General features: G+C 40.4%; 2 long non-coding RNA genes across 2 annotated transcripts; one reads left to right on the forward strand and one right to left on the reverse strand.

Annotated features, from left to right (window-relative positions):
- Positions 1–1,415: 1,415 nt before the first annotated feature.
- Positions 1,416–2,565, forward strand: LOC138162092 (uncharacterized). The gene is made up of 2 exons (XR_011168543.1): positions 1,416–1,777; positions 2,186–2,565. It is a non-coding gene; the product is annotated as an uncharacterized lncRNA (long non-coding RNA).
- Positions 2,566–2,709: 144 nt separating this feature from the next.
- Positions 2,710–20,217, reverse strand: LOC138162493 (uncharacterized). The gene is made up of 4 exons (XR_011168649.1): positions 20,099–20,217; positions 11,529–11,574; positions 9,193–9,286; positions 2,710–3,264 (listed from the first exon to the last, which is right to left on the reverse strand). It is a non-coding gene; the product is annotated as an uncharacterized lncRNA (long non-coding RNA).
- Positions 20,218–23,764: the final 3,547 nt, after the last annotated feature.

The following is a 23,764-nucleotide window of genomic DNA, read 5'->3' on the forward strand; positions in this document are numbered from 1 at the left end:
CCTATGTCCCCAGGATTCAAAAGGTTTCTCATCCCTGGTCTAGTGGGTTGGCTACTGAACTTCACACATAAAGTGGATTAATTTCAGAAATCTCCAAACACTTCATAGGTAAATGTTGTTTGTCCTTCATTTTCTTCCTTTTTTTTTTTTTTTGCAATCAGGTGAAGTGATTTGCCCAAGGTCACACAGCTAGTAAATGTCTGAGGCCAGATGTAAACTCAGGTCCTCTTGACTCCAGGGCCAGGGCTCTATCCACTACACCATCCAGCTAGCCCGCTTCATTTGTTTTTTGTTTTGTTTTGGTTTGTTTTTTTTGCTTTTTGGAGGAAGGGCAGGGCAATTGGAGTTAAGTGACTTGCCCAAGGTCACAGGGCTAGTTTTTTGTGTGTAAGTCTCTGAGGCTGGATTTGAACTCAGGTCCTCTTGACTTCAGGGCTGGTACTCTATTCACTGTATTCACCTAGCTGTCCCCCCCTTCATTTTCTAAGAGGACCAGTGATATCATAAGTGATGTCTTGACTTGTTGGTGAATTAGATTTAAGTGAGGCAGAGCTACAAAGTCACCAGCCTCACTCCCTTCCTGAGTCATTGAAGTCCAGTGGCAGGACAAAAGTCAGGACAACTGGTGATGGCCAGGATACAGTGGATGACCTTGGCACCTTCAACATCTGACCACGCTCTAGGTCTCCACAGTGCCTGTTTATGCTACCTTCATGACCTTTGAACTAATTATTCTCATCTTCCCATTCCACCAGGGAAAATCTTCACATGCTTGTGGTAGATTCACTGGCAGGTCTGAGGCCAGTGGGAGGCTGCCAATTGCTCTCAACCTGGTTTAGCTCATCTGCCAAGGTGGTTTTGGCAGGGTGTGGTCATGCATATGCTACAGTTTCTTGGAGCCACAGGTGAGAGTTGGGTGAATCAAGGGAACACCAAAGGGAGATGAACAGCCCTGAAAAGGGCTCAGCAAGCCCTCACAGCAGGAGTGCTGGTCCTTCTTGAATATTCCATACATCTCAGGTCACTGTCATGACTTCTTTATAGATGGACATAGTCAAACGTCAGGGAACCAGGAGTTGGATCCTTCCTTGGTCTCAGTGAAGCATATTGACATAGAGACCCCGTTAATTGGTCTTGCCTTCATATGGCATGCATTGGGGGACCTCCTGGTCCTGAGGGGGCGAGGCAGGGGTGGTGTGATGAAATAGACAGAGCGAACCTGGAGCTGGGAGAGAACTGGAAGATTTCATGCTTCTGAGCCCTGGTTTCCTCATCTTTAGATGAGAGGAAGGGATGGAACAACATTAACTTGGGTGTAGGTTTATCAATGCGGTACAAAGGTTTTCTGCTCTACCTGATCCTCCAGTATTGCTAAATGAAACTCCATGGTAATTTGCATGACCAAAGGTATGATGGGAATTGAAAGGAATTTACTCAAAATAATGTCCCATTCATATGGCTCTCTCCTAATTGATGGAGACCAATGCCCCTGTCTGCATGAGGGGCAGCGTGAAGCTGACTAAAGAGTGAGAGGAAAGGCTCCCTTTCTTCAGGCTCTTCTGACTCTTTATTTTCTTCCATTCTCTTCAGGGTCTACAATCCTATCAGGCATTTCTGGCTTCCAGCTGCAAGAGAACAGATGGAAGATGCCACCCCCACTTCAGTTTGCTGAAGGAAAAGACTCTGAGAAGAAACCAGCTTGAGGGGAACTGGCAGTCTCCATCATAGCCCTGTCCCCAGCCTGTTGCACTAAAGACTTTGGGGAACTTTCCCTTCGGTGAGATCTAGGACTATAATGGTTGGGTTGAATCACCTGATTCCTAATAGGAGCATTCCTTCACTCTGTATTATCTGATATATATTCTCATATATAGACTTTCTCTGATTTCTGTTGTGCTATTGATTTGGATAAATGGGTGTCTTGGCTATTTTGTATGTGTATTCATTATGTAACTGGAGAGAAAGGAGTTAAGTCTGGGATATAAAGCTTGGAATCTTCTTTCCCCCAATTCCCCAATGAACAAAACAATTATCCGAATTTAGACTGACCCTGAAAACCACATCCCCATGACTAATAATATTTAAGGAAGCAGGCAGATATCATTCTAGCCTGGTACCTCTTCTCTCCAAGGAGAACAGAGTGGCCAAGCCTCCAGCCTCAACTTCCTATTTCCCTTCTTGACAGGATTTAAAGTCTCCTCTGGAGAAGAGTGGAGGACAGAAGATTCTGGGGATTTCTCTTCTACTTCCCTTTGAGCCACAAAATGACACCTCTATGCCATGTGTCTGGGACAGCCCTCACTACATACATACTAATTGGCCCAAAAGCGTTTCTGCTGAAAGGAAGGCAAAAGAGTAAAAAAGAAAATCTTTGCCCAAAAGACGGTGCTGTCCTAAATGGGGAAGAAGACTCCATTGTTAAATGGCAAACTCAGATAGAAAAGGGGTTACTAAATCATAAATAAGGATCCTTGAGGCTACATATTGACTTAGAAAATCATGTATTAACATTGTTTGTGTTTGATTGTATTTTTACTTATTTTGTTAAATTTTTCTCAAATCCACTTTAATCTGGTTTGGCCACACTTGTGAGTGCTGTAGGCTCTGTGGTCCCGTGGGAGGTGTGTTTGACACCTCTATTATAACAGCAGAAAAACAGATCGGGGGAGAAGCAGCCCAGCAGCAGATGAACTCAGCAGCCTTTTGGGGAAACAGCAAGTGGTTACTTCACTTGGTCTTGGAATTTCATTTGATCTTCTTCAAAGTTAACAGATGTTCCTGGGGAAACAGAATGAGGAGAGTAACAGTGAGGAATAATGGATTAATGTAGTAGATTAACTAACTGAACTAGGATCAACTGTAGGAAAGTAAATGTGTCCTTGGAGTGTCCACTCTGCCAACAGAAGCTTAGGAATCTGTGGGAGATGGTTCCCTTTGTGTGTAGGGGATTTCAATATGTTACTTACCCTGTTTTTATTCTGTTTGTTGGTCATTTGCTTTGTATTCATGTGTCATTTGATCTAGTATAAGGATATACATTTGTGGGGGCTCAGAGCTATAATCTGGATTAATGATTACCCCCCCAAACTACTATGAACCTGAAAGGGGCTAAATTGATGGGCCATGAGCTATATGTAAAATGAGGAGAAAAAAAACTTGTCCTACTTACCTTACAGAGTTGTTCTAAGGAAAGTGCTTTTTAAACATCTGGTTAAGATGGTGACATGAAAGATTCCAGGTAGACTTGGATTCTGTGAGAAATACCTATTAACGGTGAAGAAGAGTGTCAAATAAAATTCTTAAATCAAAGAAAAACACCACTGAGCTCCTCCATCCCATAGAAGGTGGTGAAAGGAGATAGGACCTGAAACATGGACTTCTCCAGGGATCAAAGACTCACTGGGATATGGCACAAAGAAACTAAGCCAAGGCAAGGACTCTTGGAGGCCTGGGGACACACTCCAAGAGATCAGCCAAAAGTCAACATCAGGTGTGGTGGAGCTGTTCCAAGGTCAGAGACCCAGGGCTATGAACCTCATTTACTGTATTAGGAAACAGAAAAGATCAGCATTAGTGGCTGGGAAAGCCCCAGAAGACAGGCAGAATATGGAGACTGTGGTGCTGGACAGAACTTAGTAAGAAGAATGTATCCAGCTCCTTCCTCCAAGATGGAATGCCCCGCCAATGCTATGGAACAAGGCAAGGTCTTTACTGAGGTAGCCTCTCCCCCAAAGACTATATAGGGCAGCAACTTCTGGACCACAGCAGAGGCAAAATCTAGCTCAGGTACAATATCATTCCACTCCAGAAATGCGGTAGGGGACAGGACCAGGGCCTCATCACTCTCTACAACAGTGCAGAAAAAGACAGTACCTGACCCTGACACAAAATTATAATCCAACAACTAAAGCCAAAGAAATGCACAAAGTGGGGAATGTGGGGGAGAATCCCACTACAACAAAGGTAGCTATGTGATATCATAGTGCACAGAGCTGGGCCTGGAGTCAGGAAGACTCCACTTTCTGAGTTCAAATCTGGCCTCAGACATTTGCTAGCTGTATGACCCTGGGCAAGTCACCTAATCCTGTTGGCTTCAATTCCTCATCTGAAAATAAACTAGAGAAGGAAATGGTAAACCACTCCAGTATTTCTGCCAAGAAAAGCCCAAATGGAGTCACAAAGAGTCAGACATGAATGAAAAACAACTGAATAACAACAAAGGAATATTGTAGGTTAAAAGAAATACAAAATAAAATTCCAAATAACATTCTGACATAATCACAACTAGAATCTTAGAAAGAAATAACTGACTAGCTACAAGGATGCCAAGAATGAATAGAAAAAATAAAGAAGAAACTAAAACAAAAGGAGAAAAATGAAAATAAAAAAGTTGGAATAAGAATGAACAACTTAGGGGGAAAATAGAGAAACTTATACTGTAGTTGACACCCTAAAAAAAGGTGGAGAAAACAGAACTTACTGACTCAATGAGGAAATAAAAATACTAGAAAAAAATACAAATCTGAATGTGGTACCATATACCTGTAGTCTCTGCTGCTGGGGAAGATGAACGTGTAGATTGCTTGAGTTGGGGAGTTGTGAGCTGCAGGAGGGCTAAAGTTGATTTCATGTTCTCAATAAGTCTGGCATCAATGCAGTGAGTCCCCAGGAATGAGGGATCACTAGGCTCCCTCAGAAGGAGAGCAAACCAGACCAGGTAAGAAAAATATTGCAGGTCAAGGCTTTTCATGCTGATCAGCAGTGGGGTTAGACCTGTGAGTTGTTGCTACACTTCCAGCCAGGGTGAGATAAGGAGATGCAGTCTCAAAAAAAAAAAAAGTCAAAAGACTAAAAAATATAGAACAGGTGAGATATCTATCAAAAGACAACTGACTTAGGGGCAGCCAGGTAGCACAGCAAGTAAGAGCACCGGCTCCAGTGTCAGGATGACCTGGAGATCGAATCCCGGGCTCAGACACTCAGCACCACACCCAGAAATAACTGGCCATGTAACCTTGAGCAAGTTACTTAACCCCAATTGCTTTAAAAAAAAATTTAAAAAAAGACAACTGACCTGAAAGACAGGATGAAAAAAAGTAATGGTCTCTCAAAACTATGACCAAACAAGAAACATGCATACCATATTTTATAAATAATATCCTATTTTTTTCAATTACATGTAAAGAAAATTTTAACGTTGTAGGGGCAACCACACTAGCATACTGAGGATGACTGCTAGCACATGTTCTTAGATCTGTTTTACTAGGAAAGATAGCTGTTTAAGGAATCAACGATCTTTTTTAAAATTACATTCACTAGTTCAGGGAAAAAGTCAGCACCCTGAACTTCAGAGAAAATACAAGCAGAGAAATAAAGACCAACAGACAGGGCTTTGGCTGCCTGAATCAACTATACACTTTACATACCTCCCTGGATCAAGAGAGCCTTTACATCTGAGCAGTCAGGGAGCTCTGAAGATATGGCCATTCAGAATAAGTGAGTCCCCAAAGCAAAATACCAACTCTCTTCTCAGGGCTAGAAGGCATCACAACCCTCCTGACTCAGTGCCTAATTAGAAATTAGCAAAAGGTGTGAAAGCCTTCCTACAAGCACACCTCCTCTAAGCAAGCTTCCCTTAATGGACTCCATGTGAGGCCTATTAATGGGTGAGGAAGATCTTAAACCCCATTAACATTACAGATGTTCATTCAAAAAATTTTTGGGGGTTCTAAATTTTCTTCTTCCCTTCTTCCTTAAAATGGTAAGCAATTTGATGTACATTATATACATGCAATCACGTAAAACATATTTTCATACTAGTCATGTTGTAAAAGAAGAAACAGATCAAAAGGGGAAAAAAACACACAAACAAAAATAAAGTGAAAACAGTATGCTTTGATCTGCATTGACTTCATCAGTTTTTTCTCTGGTGGTGGATAGCATGGAATGGAGTCTTGGAATATTGTATTAACTGAGAAGAGCTAAGTCAATCATACTTGATCATTGCACAGTGTTACTGTTATTGTGTACAATGTTCTCCTGGTTCTACTCATTTCACTTTGCATTAGTTCATGTACATTTTTCCAGGTTTTTCTGAAAATGGATACCATATTTCAAGAAGTCATGAATGAAATTGATAAAAACCACTAAAAAGGAAGTTGAAAAGAAGGATTCACCTGTCACTTCCTAGAAAGACAAATAAAATTCTACATAGCCAGAATTGTTATGTCAATATCCAGAGTTTTTAGATTAAAAAAAAAAACTCAGGAAAAACCAGAAAGAAAGAAATCAAACATTAAGGATTTGTAGTTAAGAACACATAAGACAGGAGAAATTGTTATACAGGAAATCTTGGAATATGATATATGTTAAAAGGTAAAAGAGAAAGGCTTACAAGCAGAAATAACATCCTACAAAACTCAATATAAATGTACAGATTATAGAGAGGAAGGTCAAAGGAGAAAGATCAAACCACTCTAATTATAAATAATTTCTTCCTTTCACCACCTTCTTTTTCCTGGTAATAGTAGGGGCTGTGTTGGCAAAGGACAGAAATACTAGGATATTGTGGGAGAAAATATCCACCTAACAGTCAAAACCATGCCTGTGAATGGAATGAATTCACCCATAAAACAGGAGAGTGGCAGAATGGATTAGAGAACAAAATCCAACTCTCTCTCTCTCTCTCTCTCTCCCCCTTTTTTTCTATATATATAAATATACACACATACATAATATATACACACACATACATACATACCTACATATACACATATACATAAATATGTTCTTTTTACAGGAAGCACACAATATATAAAGATTGATAGAATTAAGATGAGGTGATAGAATTATGTCTATTATGTCTCAGGTGACATCAAACAAGTAGGGATGGTAATCATAAAAGACAATAAAATAGTCAAAATAAAAATAGCAAAAAGAGAGAGGGAGATTATTTTATGCTGAAAGACATAATTGATAAAGAAATAATATAAATATTAAATTTATATGAAAAGGAGCCATATGTACAAAAAATATTTTAGAGTGGCTTTCTTCATAGAAAATTGAAAACTCAGGGGCAGCTAGGTGGTGCAGTGAATAGAGCACCAGCCCTGGAGTCAGGAAGACCTGAGTTCAAATCCAGCCTCAGACACTTGACACGCTTACTAGCCATGTGACCTTGGGCAAGTCACTTAACCCCAATTGCCCTCCGGGGGAAAAAATTTAAAACTCAGAGGTTTAAAACTGGAAGCTAAAGCTAACCTACAATACTGGGAAATATACAAATTATGGCACAGAGTTGTAATGGAATACTAAGGCATAAGAAATAATGAAACTGACAATTTCAGGGGAAACTGAGAAGACTTCTATAAACTGATGCAGAGTGAAATGATCAGAACTAGAACAATATTTTTGTTGTTGTTCAGTTGTTTCAGTCATATCTAACTCTCCAAGACCCTATTTGGATGGATTTTTGGGCAAAGACACTGGAATGGTTTGCCATTTCCTTCTCCAACTCATTTTACAGATAAGGAAACTGAGGAAAACAAGGTTAAATGACTTGTCCAGGCACACAGCTAGTAAGTGTTTGAGGAGAGATTTGAATCCGTGAAGATGAGGTTTCCTGTCTTCAGGTCTTACTGCACCATCTAGCTACCCAGAACAATTATATATGATATAATGATAATATCATTAGAATAATAACAACAATGAAGTATTTTAGAACTATAATCAAAGCAGGAGTAAACCACAAGTTCAGAGGACTGAAATTGAAGCCTGTCTGTCAGAGAGATGATGGACATAACATACAGAATGACGTGTTTTGGGCTTTAGCCAGTGTGGGAACCTGTATTGCTGAACTATGTGTATTTATTATGACTGTCTTCGTTTTATTTTCAAAAACTGTTTATCAAGGTTTCAAAAACAAATGTTAAAAAAAATGTTTTTATGTGTAACTGGGGAAAAATAAAATACTAAATAAAAATAACTGTACAATATAATTGGAGAGTGTAGTGGCAGAGAATGATAATTAGTGGTTGTAAAATAAATACATATTTTTAAAAAGTTAACTTTATACCCACCTAATGGCATAACATCTAAGCGACTAAAGGAAAAGCCGATTGACCTACAGCAAAACAATAATTGTTGAGGACCTTAATGTTCCTTTTTGGACTTGGACAAATATTTTTAGATACTTTCATCATAAAATGAGAAAAGTGGGAAACCAATGAATTGGGCATACTGCTAAAAAAAAATCAGAAAAGCAACCAATAAAGACAAATTCTGAAAATGAGCAAAAAATTTAAAACAAAAAATAAATTAATTGATAAGTAAAAGTAGAAGTTGGGTTTTTTTTAAGAATTTAAAATAGACAAACAGCTAATTTAAAAAAAATAGGAGAAAATCAAGTCACCAATATAAAAGATGAAAAGACAATAAGAAAGTTGTTAGAAACTATTTTTGCCTAATTATGTACCAACAAAACAGATAACTTAAAAGAAATATATGAAATATTTATAAAAAAAATAGAAATATCTGGATTAACAGAATAAGAAATAGAGAATTCAAAAACTGAATCTAAGAACAAAAAATGAACAAGCCATAAATGAACTACCAAAGAATAAAGTTCCAGGTCTTAATGTATTTACAAGTGAATTCTATCAACCATTAAAAAATAATTAATTTCAGTACTGCATAAATTGTTTGAAAAAAAATAGAAGAAAAACAGGAATCTTGCCGAATCCTTTTTATAAAAGATATGCAGTCTGATACATTAATTGCTGAGAGATAAATAAAAGGAAAACTACAGACCAGAAGCACGAATGAATAGCAATGTATTGATAAAAGAAAATTAATATATAATTAATAATATAATATAATGTATATAATAAATAAGATTATATATAATATGATTATATATTATATTTATAAGAGAGGAAATGAGGAAGGAAAGAAGGAAGAAAGAAAAGCATTTATTAAGCAAACAAAAAGATAGTCTCTATTCTCGAGGAACTTATATTCTAAGGGAGGAAGATAATACACAAACAGGAAATGAAAGGGGGACAGGGGAGATAAAGGTCATGTGCAAAGAGGAGCAGTTTTGACCTCCAGAAAGTCAGAAGCAGGTTCAAGAGAGGAATGAAGGCAGCCTAATCTAGACCCTTCTGCAAAATAGAGACTCTGGGAGGAACTCACCAATTGGAGAAGGGGGGAAAGCCTTGGGAACAAATATTCCAGGATGAGTGAGGGTCATTAATATGCTGAAGAAGCCCCTGGTGGAAGGTATTTCCTGGACGGGAAAGCAGTAAAGGCAGGCTTTTAGAGAAAGCCAGGAACAGGTCCTGGAGAGTTTTTCATCTCCCACTGGGCAATGTCCCCCAAGGAAAGGCCAGGGCATCTTCCATCTGCTCAGGGGGCCTATCTGTCACTTTCTGTGGCAGCCTCATAGTCAGTCTGGATCCAATTACCATCTCTAAGATGATGTCTCTCAAATCTTTCTTGCCTGCCCCAATCTCTCTGACCTCCAATCTCACATCTCCAACTACCTTTCAGACATCTTAAAGTGGGATGTCCAATACACATTTTAAACTCAATGTGTCTAAAACAGAACTCATTATCTTTCTCCCTAAATCATCTCCACCTCCTACCTTCCCTATTACTGTAGAGGGCACTGCCACCCTCTCAGTCCCCCAGGCTCACAACCTTGGAGTCATCCTGGATTCCTCACTGTCTCTCACCCCTCATTATCCAAACTGTTGCCAAGGCCTGCCAATTTCACCTTTGCAAAGTCTCTCAAATACACCCCCTCCTCTCCTCTGATACTGCCAGCCCCTGGTACAGTCTCTCATCACCTCTCACCTGGATTACTGTGGTTGCCCGATAGGTCTACCTGCCTCAAGTCTCCCCCTTATCCAATTTAGATACCAAAGTGATTTTCCTAAAGCTCAGGAGTGATCATGTCATACATACCTCCACCTTCCACTGAATAAACTCTGATGGCTCCCTATTGCCTCCAGGAGCAAATACAAAATGGTCTGTTTGGCATTCAGAGCCCTTCATTACCTAGCCCCCTTCTACCTTTTCAGTCTTCTGATACTTGTGGACTCTTCTGTGCAGTGTAACTGGCCTCCTGGCTGTTCCATGAATAAGACCCTCCATCTCTCAGCTCCCAGCATTTTCTCCAGCTCCCCCCATTCCTGGAACACTCTCTCTACTGACCTCCCTGGTTTCCTTTTAGTCCCAACTAAAACCCCACCTTCTACCAGAAGCCTTCCCCAGACCCTCTTAATTCCCTCTGTTAATTATTTCCTATTTATCCTGTATGTAACTTCTTTGTACACATTTGTTTGCATGTTGTCTTCCCCATTAGACTGTAAGCTCTTCAAGGGCAAAAACTGGGTTGTTTTTTTTTGCTTTGACACATAGTAGGTGCTTAATAAATGTGTATTAATTTAAACAGACCACATTAATAATGAAAAAAACCCACAGGATTATATTAATGGAAGCAGAAAAGGCTAATGATACAATACAATCCATTTATGTTAAAAATGAATAAATAAATGAAAAAATGTGTTAAGTATTCATTCTGTTTGAGGCAATGTGCTAATTACAACCCCTTTCCTCAAGTTTACATTCTAAACAAGAAAAACAGCAGGATGGGAGAGTTTCCAGGGAAGTAGGTATGTTTCAGTCTGGGAAGTGATGAATGAATGATGAGGGGAACAATAAGACGATTGACTGATATGTCCTTTCTAGAAATGATAGTGTTGATTTAATGGCTCTTTGATTCTGGAGGTGATAGGGAGCAACTATGACTTATTGAATAGTGGGGTGATACAGTCAGACCTTCCTCTAAGAAAGACTGATCTGATGAGGCAGCTAGTTGATGCAGTAAATAGAGCACTGGCCCTGGAGTCAGGAAGACCTGAGTTCAAATGTGACCTCAGACACTTAACACAAAAACTTGGGCAAATCACTTACCCCCAATTGCCCTCCAAAAAGCAAGAAAAGCTGAGCAGAGGATGGATTGGAGTTTGGAGAAAGCTGAGGCAGGCAGCCCAACCAGCAGTCTATTGTAACAGGCCAGATGTGAAGTGATGAGAACTTGAACCAGAGAAGTGGCAGGGGCCGTGGGAAGATGGGGGTGTGTGCGAGAGAGTTATGAAAGGAGAAATGACAGAACTTGGCAAGAGACTAGACGTGGAAGGTGATGAGAGAGAGTGAGGGGGCAAGGATGATGCCTAGGGTTTGAGTCTGCGTGATTGGGAGCATGGTGTACCACTCCAACAGCATTAGGGACATTTAGAAGAGGGAATTGTTTAGGGTGGTGGGAAGATAAGTTCAGTTTGGGACATGTTCAGTTTAAGATATCTATGGAATATCCAGTTTGAGATATCTGATAGATCATTGGAGGTGTAAAAATGGAAGTAGAGAGTCAGTTCTCCAAAACAGTTATTTAACAAAAAATTCTAAGAAAGCTGGAAAGCAGGTTGGCAGAAAATAGGCTTAGACAAATACCTTACACCACATACCCCAATAAACTCCAAAATGATCCTCCATGACCACGAGAATTCCCACCTAAAATAAGGGAGAGAGCCGATCACAAGAGATAAACTGAACAATCCTGATTACATAAACTAAAAAGCTTCTGTACAGGCAAAACAAATGCATTCAGCCCTACATAGCTGCTGTTGCTTTTGCTGATCCTTCATTCTTAAAGAGGACCAATGACATCATGAGGGTGACTTGGCTTGTGAGTTAATTGGATTTGAGAGAAGCAGAGATCTGCGAAGTTATCAGCCTGGATCTCTCCTCTAGAGTCATCACCCAGCTATTTGGTATAGTAGACCTGTAATCAGAGATACGAGTTCAAATCCTGCCTCAATATGCCCTTAGGGGCGTATTTAACCTTTCAGCTTCAGTTCCTCATCTGTAAAATGCAAATAATAATATGTTTATAGAACTGTTGTGAATATCAACCATAATAATACATGTAGTTTTTTTTGAAGCTTGAAGTGCTATATAAATGGTATCTGTGAGGGAAACAGTTCTTTTTTTAAAAAAACTTCACAGAAAATTTCTCTGGAAAAGAGCTGATATATAAGATATATAAAGAAATGATACAAAAATGTAAGAAGACTGAATTCGCCAAAAGATAAATGGCCAAATTATATCAACAAGCAGTTATCAAAGGAGGAAATATGAGTAATCTACGACCATGTGACAAAATGCTCCAAATCACTAATCACAATGGAAATGGAAATTAAAAGGCTGAAGTGAGGAGGGAGGATATGCCAGAAGTGGGGGACAGCCATTGCAAAGGCACACAGAGAGGAAATGAGTTAGCAGGTCACCTTGACTCGATCATAGAGTGCAGGGTGCAGGGTAATGTACGATAAATCCAAAAGTATAAGGCTTTAAATACCAGGCACTGATTACAGAGGAAGCAAAAGCCATTGGAGTTTATTAAGTATGAAAATTACAACTGTACTTTAGGAGAATCACTGATCCTGCTGTATGAAGGATGGATTGGAATGACAAGAGGTAGGGAGACCAATTAAGAAGCTATTGCAATAGTCTAGGTAAGGAAAGGTGATTGAAATACTGGACAAGTGGGTGTAGAGAAGGGACAGACGCAAGAGATGTGGAGAATGGGTGACAAGATTTGGGTATGGGGGTTGGCGGTCAGAGATTTGAGGAAGGATAAGGCGTTCTGTTTTGGACAGGTTGAATTGGAGACTTCTATAGAACATCAAGTTTAAAAAGTCTAACATATAATTTATGGTGGAGGACTGAAAAATAACAGCTGATGGAGTGGTTGTGGGAAGATCGGCACACTAGTGCAGACGGTTCTCACTTTATGTAATGGGACCTTTCTGCAGACCTCTATGTAAAGTCACAGAATGTGAATTTGCTTCAGAAGTGGGAAAGGAAGGGAGGGTGGGGGGAGGGAGACAGTAAGGAGAAAGAAAGGGGACCCGCACAAGGTCCAAGGATATGGGGAAGGAGCAGGAGGAAGAACAGGCAGGGACCAGGGCCAGCCACACGGAGGCCTGGCTGGAGAGGAAGAAGGGAAGGGCAGACTCCTGGGGGCTAGGAATACAACGAGGATATAACAGGGCAACAAGCAGGGCCTGGCGAAGGACATGGGCCACCCAAGTAAGGAGGCACTAAAGACAAACACGGGGGGTCCAACATGCTAGTAGGTGGGCAGAGGGAGGCAAAGGTCTCCTCTCTTGGCACTGGAGATCTCAAGCCAAGTCCCCATCCAGCAGCAGCTGCAGAGGTCTTTCCATAAATCCTGCTCTGCTTTCCCTTGGAGGGTTTTGGTTTGGGGTTTTTTGCTTTTAGTTTAGTTGGGTTTTGGGGGGGAGGGGGTTGAGGTGGTGGTTCTGCTAAGCCCAGGGACAAGAAAGAAAAAAACATAGTACTGGGGGAGGTCAGGTAGCACAGCAAGTAAGAGCACCAGCCCCAGTGTTGGGATGACCTGGGGATCGAATCTGGGCTCAGACACTCAGCACCACATCCAGAAATAACTGGCCGTGTAACCTTGAGCAAGTTACTTAACCCTAATTGCTTTAAAAAAAACAACAACACAGTACTGTACAGTAAAGTTAACAGGTGGTTTTTTGGAATACAGGTTTCCTTCATAAATCTTTATGTAAAGACAAATTTGCACAAAGCAAATTTATGTAAAGCAAGAACTCCATACACTGTGAATGGCATTATGAATTTTTTTCAAGCTTTTTTTTTTTTTTTGGAGGGAGGAGGGCAGGGCAATTGGGGTTAAGTAACTTGCCCAAGGTCACATGGCTAGTAAGTGTTAAGTGTCTGAGGTAGGATTTGAACTCAGCTCCCCCTGACTCCAGGGCCTGTGTTCTATTTACTGTGCTACCTAGTGTAGCAGCAAGCACCCCAAGCGCGTCCTCAGGGTTTGCTGCCCATACAGGTTCTTGGATCTGCTTTGTTAAAGGAAAGCAACTCAAAATGGGTTAACAAGCTTACTTTAATCAGTCAGACATATATTGTTTACCTTGTTCAGGGGAAAAAGGTCAGCACCCCGAACTTCAAAATATACAGGCAGAATTATCAAGACAGAAACAGATCAAGTAGACAGATTTCCAAACTGTCCAACCATTACATCCATACCCAGTCAACATCTGGGTTTCCACATCTGGGTTTTTCAAAGCCGGGGGACTCTCAACAATGGCTTCCCAGAATTCAGATCAAATCACAGAACACTTCTCAAAGTGAGTCCCAAAACAAAGCTACACATCAGGGCTTATATAGCCTTCTCCTGGCTCAGAGAATGTAACAACCTTATTGACTCACTGGCCAATCTAGAAGTATCTACTGAAAAACAAGCCTCCCACCCCAGACTCCAGGTGCACTTTAGCCTAGGGGCAGGGAAGATCTTTAAATCTGCATTTCCATTACACCTAGACACCCCTTTTTCAAGCTTCCTAGAAAATAAGAGTCACTAAAGTATATATATAGCCTTTGACCCAGTGATGCTACTAGTTGTGTTCCTGAAGGAAGTCAAGGACAAAGGGAAAGGATCTATAAGTATAAACACATTGTAGAATGAGAATAAGGAATCAAGGATGATGGCCCTCGGGTTGGCAGTTATAGGGGTTTTGAGTAAGGATAATGAGTTCTGTTTTGGATCGGTTGGATTTGAGATTTCTATGGAATGTCAAGTTTGAAAAGTTTGCAATGCAGAGCTGATGCTCAGGAGGGAGTTCTGGGGAATCATCCACATAGAGAAGTTAATTGCACTCCTTGAAGCTGATTAGACATTATAAAGAGGAGAAAAGGGAGCCCACTCTCACTTACAGTGATGATCCAGCAAAGAAGACAAGATGGGGGTCAGGAAATCAGAAGGAGAATTCAAAGAGAGGTGTCCTGAACACCCAGAAAGGAGAGAGTACACTGGAAGAAAGGGTGATCAACCATATCAAATGTGTCATAGGGAACTAGGAAAATATTGTCAGATGTGCCAGTTAAGAGATCTTTCATAACATTGAAATAATCTGTTTCAGTTGAGTAATAAGACTGGAAGCCAGACTATGTGAGTTGAGAAGTAAATGAAAAAAGGTAAAATGGAGGCAACCAGTGTTGCCTTTTTTTTTTGGGGGGGGGTCTTTGACTGAGAAAGGGAAGATGGGTAGGAGACTGTCCCTATAGGGGATGAGGTTTAATGAAGGGTTTTTGAGGATGGAAAAGATGTGGGCATGTTTATAAATAACAGGGTATTATGCTACACACCCTGCCTATTTTCTAGGGGATGTAACGAGACTCAGTGGGAAAATACACATGAATATGTCTTGAAAATCGTAAATTCCTGTACCAGTCAAAGGTCATATATGAAGTAATAGCTTTAGCTATAGATCTAGTCATCTCCACTAGAATGGGTTTTTAAGTGTGGCTAAATTAAGTACAGTTAATTAAGACTTATCATTATTTGATTAAAAGCAAAGAACCCTAAAAGGCAGCGAAACTCAGATTAATTACAATGACCCATCTTGTCTAGAGAACAGATAACTAGGTGGGAGGATGTTGTTTATGTTGTTCGTCTGTCTTTATCACAGTGTTTCTTTCTTATCTGGAATGGTCCAATGCTTTCATTCATTCAGCCAGTCAATAAGTGTTTATTTTCTCTGTGCCAAGCACTGTGCTAATTACGGTGTGACACAGACTTTGAGGAGATGTTTTGTACCAATTATTCTTGCCGTGCCACTTTATTAAATATTTCTTTCTAACAGCTAATTGAGTCTGACCAATTAAATGGTGTCAATGAATAATCATGCTGAGAAGCACACCAGTGGGGGCTCATGAGTCATATAATTAGAAAGACGTTTCCAAGCCTTCAGGGCTAGCTAACCCTCAAGCCCTGAGTGGCCATAGTAGCCAGCCACACTCTGGGGACTTGACTCTTCATTATGAATGGAAGGTGGGATAGTTGTCACAGGGTATGTGCTACACAAAGGAAGCAACAATTCTGCTTTCGAGGAGCTCACATTTGAATGAGGGAGATAATATGTAAATAGTCTTGTACCTACTTGCCTTAGGACTGGCCAATGAACCCAAACCCTACAACCATGAACAGAATGATACAATGAAATTCCTTACCTGACAGTGCCCAGAGAGCATGCCTTTAAAAGGCTTGTGAGGATTTGTAACGCAAGTGCCTTGGAAAGACTTTGGAGTAGTCATAGACATTCTATTATTGGTTCTCATACACTAACCATGTGGTGAATGACAATCCCTTTGACTGGATACAGTTGAAGAGCCAGAATTGGGGGTACCTTCAAAAGGTCTTGGTCAAACTTAGCCTTCTCTTGGTTTGATTTCTTCCTGCCAGATGGAGGGAGTGTGGTGAGAGACCATGCTACCTCTCTGAAGGGAAAGGCTTCAGACTTTCTATTCATCTGAAACCAAGGTGTGGTCCCATGAATCCATGGGCCTTGGTGTTTTACCTACCTCTGGAGGGAGTCCTGGAGTTTTATGCCTATGTCGGATTTTAAAGGCAGACCAGCATCAATGCCCCAAGGACAGAGGAGTGAGCTTTAGGTCTCAGCCCCAGCAGCAGCGGAGATGAAGGTTCAATTAGTAGTGATGTCACATTTGGACATGAACTGGGTGGACCAATGCTATGGAGAAAATGTGTTGTGTGAGCCCACTTTCCCCAGATACTGAGATGATATAGGGGACAGTATGCTCCCCAAAGTGTTGGGTTGGGGAGAATGTTTATACCTTTGTTCTTGCTCTGTCTTTGAGGTAAATATCCCTTTGGAAAGGTTAATCAATGTTGATTGGTAAATGGTGCTGGATCACTAGTTATTGGCACCTAACAGTGGTAGGAACGCTCTTGGAATGGGGGCTTGGCAGATGGTATTAGAAAAAGAGATCCTCCAACCCTGATAGACACCCACTAGGGCCTTGAAGGGGGAGATCTGGGAATGCAAGCATAGAGCATACTAGCTACACATACACACAAGCTATGCACAGAGTAAGGAAGGTAATCTCAGACAAAAGGGCACTGGCAGATGGGAAAACTGGAAGAAGCCTCTTATAGGAGATGGGATATGAACTGGATATTGAAGGAAGCCAAGATTCTAAGAAGCAAATGGAAGCGGAAAGGGGAAGGATTTCAGGCATCCTCCAGTGCAAAGGCATGGCTATGATAGAAGGGAATGCCTTGTTTGAGGAAGAGAAAGTAAGTTACCTGGAGCTAGATCATAGAACACATAGGCAGTAAAGGGACAGGTAAGAAGACTGAAAAGGGAGGAAAGAACCAGGTTATGAATACTTTTAAATACCAGAAGATTTTATATTTGATCCTGGAGGTAATACTAACTTTACTGAGTAGGGGGTGAAATGATCACATCTACACTTAAAAAAAAAACACTTTGGCAGCTAAGTGGAAGATGGATTGGAGTGGGGAGAACCTGGGGGCAAAGATGAATTAGGAGGCTATTGTAATATTTTAGGCAAGGGGTGATGGGTACTACATTAGGGTGGTAGCCATGTGAGAGGAGAGGAGACATGTAGGAGAAATGTGAAGGCAGCAATGGCAAGAGTTGGACTGCCCATGTGGAGTGAGTGAGAGTGCAGAGTTGGGGGATGCAGCTGGAGTTGTAAACTGGGGTGACTGAGGGATGAAAGGGAAAATAGTGAGACAGGTGGGAGAAATAATAAATTCTGTTTTGGTCAAATTGAGATTGAGATGCCTAGCAGACATTCAGTTGGATATGTTCAGAAGACAGTCAATATGAAGTAGTAGCTCTAAAGAGAGGTCAGGGCTGGATATAGTTCTGTGGGAATTATCTACGTGGAGCTAATAACTGAACCCATGGGAGTTGATGGTAATAATAAGAGCTAAGAAAAGTGCCTTATTTGAGCTTCACAGCTAAGGAGGTAGGTGCTATTATTATCCCCATGTTACAGATGAGGAAACTGAGGCATACAGAGATGAAGTGACTTACTGAGGGTCACACAGCTAGGAAGTGTCTGATGTCAAATTTGAACTCAGGTCTTTCTGACTTCAGAGACAGCAGTCTCTTCACTGTACCACCTAGCTGATGAGATTACCCACTGAGACAGCCAAGAATGAAAAGAAAAGGAGGTCTGTGGCGACCCTAAAGCCTAGGGGGTCACCCATGATTAGTGGTCTTGGCATTGATAAAAAACCCTAAAGAAGCCAATTAAGATCTCCTTATCCCAGACAACTCTCAAGGCCATAAGTTGCAGAGTAGATGCCACATTGGTAAAGGTTGTTTCCTGACTGGAAGTTCCTTATACCAATCAAATCACAGGGTTAGGAGATCTCCCCCCCCCCAAAAAAAAAGAAATAAAAGAATAGTGATAGAAGTACATACTTAGAATTGGAAGGGACCTTAAAAGTCATCTGGTCCAATTCTCTAATTTTACAGATCATCAAAAGTGACCACCAGAGAGGTACAATGACTTGTCCAAAGTCACACAGGGATGTACATAGCTAAGCTAGTATTTGAACTCTAAACTGAGCTCTATTGCATTAAATCTGGAAGAATTCAAATTTTCAATTCTTCTTAAGGTAATAGAAGCTCAACAGTAAGAGCCCATAAAGCAAGTTAGTTTGAAGTTAGTTTCTGGCTGGAATTTCCTTTAGTTTCTTGAGAAAATTTCTCAGCTTTTTAGCTTGAGTCAGTCAATTAACATTTATTAAGTGCCTACTATATACCAGGAATTGTAGTAAGCACCAGGATACAAAAAGAGGCAAAAGATAGTCTTTGCCCTCAAGAAGGTTACAATCTGATGAAGTGGGTTGGGGGTGGGGGAGGGGGAGACAACATGCAAACAAATATACACAAAGCAAGCTATATATAAACAGGATAAATAGGAAATAATTAAGAGAGGTTTGAAGAGGGGTTGGGAAGGGCTTCCTGAAAAGGTGGGGTTTTAGTTGGAACTTGAAGGCAGCCTGGGAAACCGGGAGCAGAGACAGGGATGGAGGGCACTGCAGGCATGGGGGACAGCCAAAAGAATGCCCCCCGTGCAGAGATGGAGGGTCTTTTTCCTGGGGCAGCCAGGAGGCCAATGGATGGAAGAGTACTTGGTGACAAGTAAGATGTAAAGAGACTGTCAGTAAAACCCTTCTCCTGGTCTGCCCAAAGTTTCTTCTATCAATCAGGAAGAAACAATGCATGTCCTTACTTGTTCAGTGAGTCCGCCCAAGCATAAGCTGTAGTTTCACTTGCTGGAGCTTGAGATTTAGTTTTCCCTCACTTTCTCTAAGTGTGTCATCAGATTCAAAACCCAGCATCTGCCTCCCTTATGTCAGAGGTGCTTGTAAAGGGGTTTTGAAACTAATGGCTGGGTAGAAAATCATTTGGTCCATGTCCCCCCACCCCGGAAAAAAGCAAGCCATCTCAAGTGTATGTGGCCTGGGCCTTCCAAAAAAAAACCAAGAAGATTGGACTTGTAACCACTTGTCTCTCCTTAGACAATGAAAGAGCAGGAGGGGACCAAAGAGTAAGGGTGGGGAGAAAGACATGGGACATCTTGGCATGTGCTCAACTGAGAAATGTTTAGTTTAGGTTGTCCATGAAGGCATAAAGAAACAGAGAAGCTTTGTCAAATGTCAGACCCTGAGCCCCAGAGACAGCAGGGGACTAGTCTGAATGGTAGCTAAGTAAGGTAGCATCTGAAAGAAAGTTCTTCAGATTGCATTATCATTTGGAAGATCATTCCTGTACCATGACTCAGCTTGGTGAGAAAATGAGGAAAGAAAATGTGCTGCCCTTCCCTTCCTTGGAGAACTAGGGGCCTAGCAATGGGGCACACTGCAGGTACTATCAGACCCTGTGGATATATGTTGGTTAGTTTTACTGACCTGATTGTAAAAATCTTTTAAACTTTTCTCATAAGGGATAGCTTGCTCAGCAGGGGAGGGTATAGGACTATCCTAGGAAATGAAAATGATGTAAAAACAAGACGACAGTAAGATTTTTTGAAAGGAGATAATTATATGTGGGACAGGATTTGGAATCAAGGATACCTGAGTTCAAATACTACCGAATACACTTGCTAGCTGTTTGACCTTGTGCAAATCACTTACCTCTCCTTCAGTTTCCTCATCTGTAAAATGAGTCTCAGTTTTCCCATTGCTGCCTGGGTTATTGGGCAATGCCTTCTGTCACTGCCAAACCCACTAAACATGCACTTCACTAAATGAGAAAGGGGTTCTAATTTGGTTGCCTCATCCTTGCCTAGATGTTAGAGAGGGAGCTGCCTGGCAATTATTTTCTAAATGAATTCAGTTTCAGACCTCAATCCAGCTATTATACTACCTTAATATGCCATTAGCCATAGTGATTGATAAGTCTCAGGCAAGTTGTTTGGGCAGCTAGGCAGCACAATAGAGTGGCAGGACTAGAGTCAGAAAGTTTCATCTTGAATTCAAATTCAGCCTCAAACACTACCTGTGTGACCCTGGGAAAGTCACTTAACCCTGTTGGCCTTAGTTTCCTCATCTGTCAAATGAGTTGGAGAAGGAAAGGGCAAACCACTCCAGTATATTTCCTAAGAAAACCTCAAATGGGTCCATGAAGAGTCAGACACAACTGAAATGACCAAATGAAAAATGACCAAAAGACAAGCTATTTACCCTTTCTATACCTCAGTTTCCTTTTCTATAAAATCAAAGGATTTGGGGTGGCTAGGTGGTGCATTGAATAGAGCACCTGCCCCAGAATCAGGAGGACCTGAGTTCAGATCTGACCTCAGACACTTAACACTTACTAGCCATGTGACCTCGGGCAAGTCACTTAACCTCAATTGCCCTGCCTTCCCCCTCCAAAAAGCAAAAAATAAAATAAAGGATTTTGATGAATTCTAAGGTCCCTTTCAGCTCTAACATCCTAACTCAAATGTTGACAGCAGTCTCCAAATCTTATTGGCATGCTTAAAGGACAGTTGGAGGTGGTTTTGATTTTGCTTTCATGTTTCTACAAATGAAGTTAAGACCTCAAGCAAATGGATTGGTGATCAGTTTGAAAGTCCCCTCTAAAACTCAGGTAACATTCCATCCATGTGTCATATCCTAGGTGACTCTTGCCTAGGTCCTCCCATAAGTCAGTCAGAGCAGTCCATACTACAGTTAGTCGGTCTTATTGTAACAGGAAAGTATTTTAATGAATACCTTTAAAATTTTTCTTGATTTCTTAAAAAAGACATACAACCATAGCATGTGAGAGCTGGAAAAGACTGCATCTAGTCCTTTTTTTTTAATAGAGATGGGAAGAAAGTGATGTGCATTGCTGAGTGTCTCTTACACACACACACACACACACACACACACACACACACACACAACTGGATGAGATTGCTATCCTCTCTAAAGTTACCTTCTTTTGGATGTTAACATACAGATTGTCTCTCCCCATCAGAATGTAAGCTCCTTGACGTCAGGAACTGTTTTCCCCACTCTTTGAATCCAATGATTGAACTCAGTGTCTGGCACTTGTAGGTACTTAGGTGCTTTGATGGATTGCTATTAAAAGAACCCAGATGATGTAAGCTAGAAGAAAATCTTCTAAGTATCTTTCAGAAGCAGTGGACTGAAATGGGTCATGGTTTTTCTTCACGCAACTTTTGAGGAGGCAGAGACAGAAGGGTAGAAATCTGGGAAACCATGAAACTTGTTACCAACAAGTTGAGTAAAGGAAATCGATAACATTGTTTCTCAGGATACTGAGCTCTGAATCTGTTAAAATTTAACCCACCTGGGCACATCTCACACTGGTACAGGAAAACTTCAACCTATTCCTATTTAAAACAGAACAAATAACTATTGCCAAGACTACAATAGGCCACTGACCCGGGGTTGGCATGAGAGACGCTCTGTGCAGAGGTAGGCTCTCATACCTAAGTTATGGTGCTAGCTTAGTCACTGATGCTATGAGAACTTGGCAAGCCACTTTATTGTATTTTTTTATCATGAACTATCATGAACAAAAAGAAACATCTCAACATATAAATATGAACAACAAAAAAAAGATTTGAAAATGAAACAACAAACTTCTGTTAAGAAAAAAATTTTTATGTGTATGTTAAATTTAGCAAGGTAATAACAAGTTTGGGCAGGTAGGTGGTGTAGTGGATGGAGTTCCAGGCAGAAGTCAGGAAGACTAAGTTCAGATTTGACCTTAGATATTTACTATGTGACCCTGGGCAAGTCACTTAACCCTATATGCCTCAATTCCTCATCTGTAAAATGAGCTGGAGAAGAAAATGCCAAAAAAGAGTCATGAAGAGTTGAAGTAACAAGATCGCTCTATTTGTTTACATCCTCTTCTGAACTTTCTGGTTATTTTTAAATGTTTTATTAGTACTCTTTTCTTTCTTTTTAAAAAAAATCTCACTTTCCAATAGAGTAGTGGATCAGTGGAATAGGTTAGGTACACAAGATATAATAGTCAATGACTATAGTAATCTACTACTTGATAAATTCAAAGACCCCAGCTTCTGGGATGAGAACTCACTATTTGACAAAAAACTGCTAGGAAAATTGGAAAATAGTATGGCAGAAACTGGGTATAGACCAACATCTTATACTATATACCAAAATAAAGTTAAAATGGGTACATGAATTAGGTATAAAGGCTGATACTATAAGCAAACTGGGAGAGCAAGGAATAGTTTACCTGTCAGATTTGGAGAATGGAAGAATTTATGACCAAACAAGAGATAGAGAATATTATGAAATGCAAAATGGATAATTTTGATTACATGAAATTGAAAAGTTTTTGCACAAAGCCAATGCAACCAAGATTAGGAGGGAAGCAAAAAATTGGGAATGAATTTTTATAAGCAGAATTTCTGATAAAGGCCTAATTTCTGAAATATATAGAGAACTGAGTCAAATTTGTAAGAATACAAGTTATTCCCCAACTGATAAATGGTCAAAGGATATGAACAGGTGGTTTTCAGATGAAGAAATTAAAGTTATCTATAATCATATGAAAAAATGTTCTAAATCACTATTGACTAGAGAAATGTAAATCAAACAACTTTTGGGTACCACATCACACCTATCAGATTGGCTAACATAACAAAACAGAAAAATGATAAATTTTGGAGGTGTGAGAAAATTGGAACACTAATGTATTGTTAGTGGAGTTGTGAACTAATCTAACCATTCTGCAGAGCAATAGCCTAAAGGGCTATAAAAGATGTGCATACCCTTTGACCCAGCAATGCCACTTCTAGGTCTGTATCCCAAAGAGATCATAAAAATTGGAAAAGGACCCACATGTACAAAAATATTTATCACAGCTCTTTTTGTGGTGGTCAAGAATTGGAAATTGAGGGGATGCCCATCAATTGGGGAATGGCTGAATAAGTTATCGTATATGAATATAATAATACTATTATGCTATAAGAAATGATGAATAGGCAGACTTTGGAAAAATCTGGAAAGACTTATATGAACTGATGCTGAGTGAAATGAGCAGAAACAAGAACATTGTACACAGTAGCAGTCACATTGTGAGATGACTGACTTTGATAGCCTTAACTCTTCTCAGCAATGCAAGACTCTAGGACAACTCCAAAAAACTCATGATGGAAAATGCTACCCACACCCAGAGAAAGAAAGATGTAGTCTGAATTCAGATTGAAGCATACTATTTGCTCTCTTTTTGTGTGTGTGTTTTTTTTTCTTGTGGTTTGCCCCATTCATTCTAATTCTTCTTTATAACACGACTAATGTGAAAATATGTTT

The sequence above is a fragment of the Petaurus breviceps genome, unplaced genomic scaffold, assembly GCF_028583685.1.
Source record: "Petaurus breviceps papuanus isolate PSGF00001 unplaced genomic scaffold, PetGlider_PUasm1.0 186, whole genome shotgun sequence".
NCBI lineage: Eukaryota > Metazoa > Chordata > Mammalia > Diprotodontia > Petauridae > Petaurus > Petaurus breviceps.